The sequence below is a fragment of the Arachis hypogaea genome, chromosome 20 (genome assembly GCF_003086295.3).
Source record: "Arachis hypogaea cultivar Tifrunner chromosome 20, arahy.Tifrunner.gnm2.J5K5, whole genome shotgun sequence".
Lineage (NCBI taxonomy): Eukaryota > Viridiplantae > Streptophyta > Magnoliopsida > Fabales > Fabaceae > Arachis > Arachis hypogaea.
In genome coordinates this window covers 29,976,298-29,984,157 of record NC_092055.1, presented here as the reverse complement: position 1 = coordinate 29,984,157, position 7,860 = coordinate 29,976,298, and the positions used below count along the sequence as shown (strand labels likewise).

At 40.0% G+C, this 7,860-nt stretch overlaps 1 non-coding gene across 1 annotated transcript; it reads left to right on the top strand.

Annotated features, from left to right (window-relative positions):
- The first annotated feature begins 6,255 nt into the window (after positions 1–6,255).
- Positions 6,256–6,363, top strand: LOC112788222 (small nucleolar RNA R71). The gene has a single exon (XR_003195596.1). It is a non-coding gene; the product is annotated as a small nucleolar RNA R71 (small nucleolar RNA).
- The last annotated feature ends 1,497 nt before the right edge of the window (positions 6,364–7,860 follow it).

Genomic DNA, 7,860 nt, shown 5'->3' with positions numbered 1-7,860 from the left:
GAGCAAATGGAGATGCTTTTCGTTCCTCTGAACCTCTGCTTTCCTGCTATCTTCATCCAATCAGTCTTACTCCTTTCCATGGCTGGCTTTATGCAAGGGCATCACCGTTGTCAGTGGCTACATCCCCTCCTCTCAGTGAATAATATGCTCACGCACCCTGTCACGGCACGGCTATTCATCTGTCGGTTCTCGATCATGTTGGAATAGGATTCACCCTCCTTTTGCGTCTGTCACTAACGCCCAGCACTCGCGAGTTTGAAGCTCGTCACAGTCATTCAATCATAGAATCCTACTCAGAATACCACAGACAAGGTTTAGACCTTCCGGATTCTCTTGAATGCCGCCATCATTCTAGCTTACGCCACGAAGATTCTGGTTAGGAGATCTAAGAGACATTCATTCTAGCTTAATTCATGTAGAACAGAAGTGTTTGTCAGGCACGCGTTCATAAGGGAGAAGGATGATGAGCGTCACACATAATCATCACCTTCATCACGTTCTTGGGTGCGAATGGATATCTTAGAAGCGAAATAAGAAGAATTGAATAGAAAACAGTAGTACTTTGCATTAATCTTTGAGGAACAACAGAGCTCCACACCTTAATCTATGGAGTGTAGAAACTCTACCGTTAAAATTACATAAGTGAAGGTCCAGGCATGGCCGAGATGGCCAGCCCCCAAAACGTGATCACAGGATCCAAATACAATCCAGGATGCCTAATACAATAGTAAGAGGTCCTATTTATAATAAACTAGCTACTAGGGTTTACATGAGTAAGTAATTGATGTATAAATTCACTTCCGGGGCCCACTTGGTGTGTGTTTGGGCTGAACTTAAGTGTTTCACGTGCAGAGGCTATTTGTGGAGTTGAACGCCATTTTCTGTGCCAGTTTGGGCATTCAACTCTGGTTTTGGATCCTTTTCTGGCGCTGGACGCCAGATTTGGGCAGAAGGCTGGCGTTGAACGCCAGTTTACGTCATCTATTCTTTGCCAAAGTATAAACTATTATATATTGCTGGAAAGTCCTGGATGTCTACTTTCCAACGCAATTGGAAGCGCGCCATTTCGAGTTCTATAGCTCCAGAAAATCCACTTTGAGTGCAGGGAGGTCAGAATCCAACAGCATCAGCAGTCCTTTTTCAACCTCTGAATCTGATTTCTGCTCAAGTCCCTCAATTTCAGCCAGAAAATACCTGAAATCACAGAAAAACACACAAACTCATAGTAAAGTCCAGAAATGTGAATTTAACATAAAAACTAATGAAAACATCCCTAAAAGTAACTAGATCCTACTAAAAACATACTAAAAACAATGCCAAAAAGCGTATAAATTATCCGCTCATCACAACACCAAACTTAAATTGTTGCTTGTCCCCAAGCAACTAAAAATCAAATAGGATAAAAAGAAGAGAATATACTATAAATTCCAAACTATCAATGAAACAGAGCTTCAATCATATGAGCGGGACTTATAGCTTTTTGCCTCTTGAATAGTTTTGGCATCTCACTTTATCCATTGAGGTTCAGAATGATTGGCATCTATAGGAACTTCAGATTTCGAATAGTGTTATTGACTTTCCTAGTTCAGTATGATGATTCTTGAACACAGCTTCTTTATGAGTCTTGGCCGTGGCCCTAAGCACTTTGTTTTCCAGTATTACCACCGGATACATAAATGCCACAGACACATAATTGGGTGAACTCTTTCAGATTGTGACTCAGCTTTGCTAAAGTCTCCAATTAGAGGTGTCCAGGGTTCTTAAGCACACTCTTTGTTTTTGCTTTGGACCTTGACTTTAACCGCTCAGTCTCAAGTTTTCACTTGACACCTACACGCCACAAGCACATGGTTAGGGACAGCTTGGTTTAGCCGCTTAGACCAGGATTTTATTCCTTTAGGCCCTCCTATCCACTGATGCTCAAAGCCTTGGGATCCTTTTTATTTGCCCTTGCCTTTTGGTTTTAAGGGTTATTGGCTTTTTCTGCTTGCTTTTTCTTTCTATTTTTTTCTTTTTTTCGCCTATTTTTTTCTCTTTTTTTTTTCTGCAAGCTTTGTTTTTTTTTTTTGCTGCTTTTTCTTGCTTCAAGAATCATTTTTATGATTTTTCAGATTATCAAATAACATGTCTCCTAGTCATCATTCTTTCAAGAGCCAACATATTTAACATTCTTAAACAACAACTTCAAAAGACATATGCACTGTTCAAGCATACATTCAGAAAACAAGAAGCATTGTCACCACATTAATATAATTAAGCTAAGTTCAAGGATAAATTCGAAACTCATGTACTTCTTGTTCTTTTGATTTGAAACATTTTTCATTTAAGAGAGGTGATGGATTCATAGGACATTCATATCTTTAAGACAAAGTTACTAACTACTAATGATCATGTAATGAAGGCACAAACACAGATAAGTACATAACATAGAAAACGAAAAACAGAGAAGGCAAGAACAAGGAATGAATCCACCTTAGTGATGGTGGCGTTTTCTTCTTGAGGAACCAATGATGTCCTTGAGCTCTTCTATGTCTCTTCCTTGTCTTTGTTGCTCCTCCCTCATTGCTTTTTGATCTTCTCTTATTTCATGGAGCATGATGGAGTGCTCTTGATGTTCCACCCTTAGTTGTCCCATATTGGGACTCAATTCTCCTAGGGAGGTGTTGATTTGCTCCCAATAGTTTTGTGGAGGAAAGTGCATTTGAGGCATTTCCGGGATCTCATGGTGGTGAGCTTCTTGCGCCGCTTGAGCTCCATGACTGGGCTCTCTTGCTTGCTCCATCTTTTTCTTAGTGATGGGCTTGTCTTCTTTGATGAGGATATCTCCCTCTACGTCAATCCCAGCTAAATTGCATAGGTGGAAAATGAGGTGAGGAAAGGCTAACCTTGCCATAGTGGAGGACTTGTCAGCCACCTTGTAGAGTTCTTGAGGTATAATCTCATGAACTTCTACCTCTTCTCCAATCATGATGCTATGGATCATGATGGCCCGGTCTATAGTAACTTCAGACCGGTTGCTAGTGGGAATGATTGAGCATTGGATAAACTCCAACCATCCTCTAGCTGTAGGCTTGAGGTCCAATCTTCTTAGTTGAACCGGCTTGCCTTTGGAGTCAATTTTCCATTGAGCTCCTTCTACACATATGTCCATAAGGACTTGGTCCAACCTTTGATCAAAGTTGACTCTCCTTGTGTAGGGGCGTGCGTTTTCTTCCATGTATGGCAAGTTGAACGCCAACCTCACATTCTCCGGACTAAAATCTAAGTATTTCCCCCGAACCATTGTAGCATAGCTCTTTGGATCCGGGTTCTTACTTTGATCATGGTTCTTGGTGATCCATGCATTGGCATAGAACTCTTGAACCATTAGGATGCCGACTTGTTGGATGGGGTTTGTTAGAACTTCCCAACCTCTTCTTTGAATTTCATGTCGGATCTCCGGATACTCATTTCTTTTGAGTTTAAAAGGGACCTCAGGGATCACCTTCTTCTTGGCCACAACATCATAGAAGTGGTCTTGATGGGCTTTGGAGATGAACCTTTCCATCTCCCATGACTCGGATGTGGAAGCTCTTGTCTTCCCTTTCCCTCTTCTAGAGGATTCTCCGGTCATAGATACCATCAATGGTAATGGAAAAACAAAAAGCTATGCTTTTACCACACCAAACTTAGAATATTGCTCGCCCTCGAGCAATAAACAAAAGAATAGAAGAAGAAGAAGAAATATGGAGAGGGAGAGGGATATGTGGTTTCGGCCAAGAGGAGTGTAGAGGGGTGTGTTGTATGAATTTGATGAAGAATAGAGGTCTTTATATAGGGAAGGGAGGGGGGTGTAAGGTTCGGCCATATGGGTGGGTTTGGGTGGGAAATTGGTTTTGAATTTTGAAGGTAGGTGGAGTTTATGAGGTAGGTTTATGGGGAAGAGTGGGTGGATGTGAGTGGTGAAGGTTTAATGGGGAAGAGAGATTGAGGTGATTGGTGAAGGGCTTTTAGGGAAGAGTGTTTATGGGGTTGTGTGAAAGAGAGTGGTGAGAAGAAGTGAGTGGAGGTAGGTGGGGGTCCTGTGGGGTCCACAGATCCTGAGTTGATCCTGTGGGGTCCACAGATCCTGAGTGGATCCTGTGGGGTCCACAGATCCTGAGGTGTTCAAGGAATTACATCCCTGCACCCATTAGGCATGTAAAAATGCCTTTGTACCCAACTCTGGGCGTTCAGCGCCAGGTTGGTGGCCATTTTGGGCGTTCAACGCCCATCTGTGTGCCATTTCTGGCGTTGAACGCCAGAACCATGCCTGTTCTGGCGTTCAGCGCCCAGAAGCTGCCCATTTTGGGCGTTCAGCGCCAGAACCATGCTCTGTTCTGGCGCTGAACGCCAGACAGATGCTCCTCCAGGGTGTGATTTTTCTTCTGCTATTTTTTATTCCGTTTTCAATTTTTCTATTTATTTTGTGACTCCACATGATCATGAACCTAAGAAAACAATAAAAATAAGAATTAGATAAACATTGGGTTGCCTCCCAACAAGCGCTTCTTTAATGTCAATAGCTTGACAGAGGGCTCTCATGGAGCCTCACAGATGTGCAGAGCTTTGTTGAGACTCTCCAACACCAAACTTAGAGTTTGGATATGGGAGTTCAACACCAAACTTAGAGTTTGGTTGTGGCCTCCCAGCACCAAACTTAGAGTTTGACTGTGGGGGCTCTGGTTGACTCTGCTTTAAGAGAAGCTTTTCAAGCTTCCTCTCCATGGTTGCAAAGGGAGATCCTTGAGTTTTGAATACAAGGGAGTTCTCATTCCATTGAAGGACTATTTCACCTCTGTCAACATCAATCACAGCTCTTGCTGTGGCCAGGAAAGGTCTTCCTAGGATGATGGATTCATCCTCTTCCTTTCCAGTATCCAGGACTATGAAATCAGCAGGGATGTAAAGGCCTTCAACCTTTACTAAAACGTCCTCTACTTGTCCATAAGCCTGTTTTCTTGAGCTGTCTGCCATCTCCAGTGAGATTTTAGCAGCTTGCACCTCATAGATTCCCAGTTTCTCCATTGTAGAGAGGGGCATGAGGTTTATTCCTGAACCAAGGTCACACAGAGCCTTAAAGATCATGGTGCCTATGGTACAGGGTATTATGAACTTTCCAGGATCCTGTCTCTTCTGAGGCAATGTCAGTTGATCCAGATCACTAAGTTCATTGATGAACAAGGGAGGTTCAACTTCCCAAGTATCAATACCAAATAATTTGGCATTCAGCTTCATGATTGCACCAAGAAACTTGGCAGTTTGCTCTTCAGTAACATCCTCATTCTCTTCAGAAGAGGAATACTCATCAGAGCTCATGAAGGGCATAAGGAGGTTCAATGGAATCTCTATGGTCTCTAGATGAGCCTCAGAGTCCTTTGGTTCCTCAGAGGGAAGCTCCTTATTGACCACTGGACGTCCCAGGAGGTCTTCCTCCTTGGGATTCACGTCCTCTCCTCTCCTCTCAGGTTCGGCCATGGCGCTTATGTCAATGGCCTTGCACTCTCCTTTTGGGTTCTCTTCTGTATTACTTGGGAGAGTACTAGGAGGGATTTCAGTGATCCTTTTACTTAGCTGGCCCACTTGTGCTTCCAAATTTCTAATGGAAGACCTTGTTTCATTCATGAAACTTACAGTGGCCTTAGATAGATCAGAGACTAGATTTGCTAAATTAGAAGCATTTTGTTCAGAGTTCTCTGTCTGTTGCTGAGTTGATGATGGAAAAGGCTTGCTATTGCTAAACCTGTTTCTTCCACCATTATTAAAGCCTTGTTGAGGCTTTTGATCCTTCCATGAGAAATTTGGATGATTTCTCCATGTTGAGTTATAGGTGTTTCCATAAGGTTCACCTAAGTAATTTACCTCTACTATTGCAGGGTTCTCAGGATCATAGGCTTCTTCTTCAGAAGATGCCTCTTGAGTACTGTTGGATGCAGCTTGCATTCCATGCAGACTCTGAGAGATCATATTGACTTGCTGAGTCAATATTTTGTTCTGAGCCAATATGGCATTCAGAGTATCAACTTCAAGAACTCCCTTCTTCATAGGCGTCCCATTATTCACAGGATTCCTTTCAGAAGTGTACATGAACTGGTTATTAGCAACCATGTTAATGAGTTCTTGAGCTTCTGCAGGCGTTTTCTTTAGGTGAATGGATCCACCTGCAGAAGTGTCCAGTGACATCTTTGATAGCTCAGATAAACCATCATAGAATATATCCAGGATGGTCCATTCTGAAAGCATGTCAGAAGGACACTTTTTGGTCAACTGTTTGTATCTTTCCCAAGCTTCATAGAGAGATTCACCTTCTTTCTGTCTGAAGGTTTGAACATCAGCTCTAAGCTTGCTCAGCTTTTGAGGAGGAAAGTACTTGGCTAAGAAAGCCGTGACCAGCTTATCCCAAGAGTTTAGGCTGTCTTTAGGTTGAGAATCCAACCATAATCTAGCTCTGTCTCTTACAGCAAAAGGGAAAAGCATGAGCCTGTAGACTTTAGGATCTATTCCATTAGTCTTTACAGTATCACATATCTGCAAGAATTCAGTTAAGAACTGAAAAGGATCTTCAGATGGAAGTCCATGAAACTTGCAGTTCTGCTGCATCAGAGAAACTAATTGAGGATTCAGCTCAAAGTTGTTTGCTCCAATGGCAGGAATGGAGATGCTTCTTCCATGTAAATTGGAATTAGGTGCAGTAAAGTCACCAAGCATCCTCCTTTCATTATTATTATTTTCGGCTGCCATCTCCTCTGCCTGTTCAAAAATTTCTGAAAGGTTATCTCTGGATTGTTGTATTTTAGCTTCTCTTAATTTTCTCTTTAGAGTCCTTTCAGGTTCTGGATCTGCTTCCACAAGAATGTTCTTATCCTTGCTCCTACTCATATGACAAGGAAGAATGGACAGAAAAATGATAATAATAATAGAGATCCTTTATACCACAGTATAGGGATCCCTTTGTGAGTGGAAGAAAAGAGGGGGAGACAAAGAATGTGATGTAAAGGAAGAAATGCAACTGTACGAATGGAAGAGATGTGAGATGAGATGTTAGGATATGAATGAATAAATAGAATGAGATGGGGGAAGAATAATTTTCGAAAATTATTTTGAAAAAGGGTTAGTGATTTTTGAAAATTGGTTTTTGAAAATTGTTAATATATTTTTTTTTTTCGAAATTTTTTTTTTGAAAAAAAAAATAAAAATAATTAGTTAATTAAAAAGAAATTTTTGAAAAAGGGGAGATATTTTCGAAAATTAGAGAGAGAGAGAGAGTTAGTTAGGTAGTTTTGAAAAAGTTAAGAAACAAACAAAAAAAGTTAGTTAGTTAGTTGAAACAAATTTTGAAAAGATAGGAAGTTAGGAAGTTAGAAAAGATATTTTGAAAAGATATTTTTGAAAAAGATAAGATAAGAAGATATTTTTGAAAAGATATGATAGGAATTAGTTTTGAAAAAGATTTGATTTTTAAAATCACAATTAATGACTTGATTCATAAGAAATCACAAGATATGATTCTAGAACTTAAAGTTTGAATCTTTCTTAACAAGTAAGTAACAAACTTCAAATTTTTGAATCAAAACATTAATTGATTATGTTATTTTCAAAAATAACTAAGAAATTTGAAAAAGATTTGATTTTTGAAAAAGATTTTGAAAAAGATAAGATTTTCAAATTGAAAATTTGATTTGACTCATGAGAAACAATTTGATTTTAAAAATTTTTGAAAAAGTCAATCCAAATTTTCAAATTTGATGAGAGAAAAAGGGAAAGATATTTTTTTTTAATTTTTTTTTTTTTGAATTTTTATGAAAAACATGAAAAATATGCAATGCATGAAATTTTTAGATC